Raw genomic sequence first — 1308 nt, 5'->3', positions numbered from 1 at the left:
ATTATCCTAGGCGAACAATTGGAGAAATAAAACTACATCTCTAAGGTAAACCCTAAACCCTAATATTATTAAAGGAAACCATCTCTAAGGATAATATATTTTTTTTTTTCACTTTCTATTGATTTGTTCTCATTCGTNTTTCACTTTCTATTGATTTGTTCTCATTCGTTCTTGTAGAAAGTGGATAAGTATCAAACCTGTATCAAATTAACCACCAAAATTCGTTCGTAATTATAAAACTCTATATTCAAAATTTTTGAACTCTATATTTATAATTTTATAATTTTATATTCAAGATATTTAAACACTATATTCACAAATTTTAACTATATATTCATTAAATATTCTCGATCCTCGTTTTAGACATGGTGACCCGTTTCTATAGCATAATTTGCCCAAATTATTTGCTAGCTAATTAAACAGATTTGTTGGGACAAAAAATAAATTGTGGTGGCCAGTGGGACAAAAAATAAATAGTGGTAGCTAAAATTTTGGTTTTTTAGTTTCATATTTTTTTAGGAAACTGCAAGAATGTAATTTTAACGATTAAACAAATAAAAGAATTTATATTTAGAAAAATTTGAAATCTAAATGCATTTTTATTATCAAATACGGAGTAGTGAATATAAACTTCACATTCCATAATTACAGATACATTTTAGAAACAATCACTGTATTTATACAGTATTGATAAGTTTCTTGAAAAATGTAAAACACAAAATTTTACCATAAAATACTTAAAAAATTTTAACTCCTTTTTCCATTTTCCAACATTGTCACATGCATTCTTGTTCATTGTCACATGCATCCTTCCACTAACTTTTGTCTTATTCTCACTTCCTGTACCTCCACTACCATTTGCTTCGTCCCAAAATATTCTACGGCAGCTTTCGGTGCCACTTTCGGTAGAATATTTTGGGACGAAGCAAATGGTAGTGCCACTTTCGGTAGAATATTTTGGGACGAAGCAAATGGTAGTGGAGCTTTCGGTAGAATATTTTGGGACGAAGCAAATGGTAGTGGAGGTACAGGTAGAATATTTTGGGACGAAGCAAATGGTAGTGGAGGTACAGGAAGTGAGTTTTGGGACGAAGCAAATGGTAGTGGAGGTACAGGAAGTGAGAATAAGGACGAAGCAAATGGTAGTGGAGGTACAGGAAGTGAGAATAAGACAAAAGTTAGTGGAAGGATGCATGTGACAATGAACAAGAATGCATGTGACAATGAACAAGAATGCATGTGACAATGTTGGAAAATGGAAAAAGGAGTTAAAATTTTTTAAGTATTTTATGGTAAAATTTTGTGTTT

Source organism: Ipomoea triloba, chromosome 16 (genome assembly GCF_003576645.1).
Source record: "Ipomoea triloba cultivar NCNSP0323 chromosome 16, ASM357664v1".
Lineage (NCBI taxonomy): Eukaryota > Viridiplantae > Streptophyta > Magnoliopsida > Solanales > Convolvulaceae > Ipomoea > Ipomoea triloba.
Note: the sequence above shows the minus strand (reverse complement) of the source record.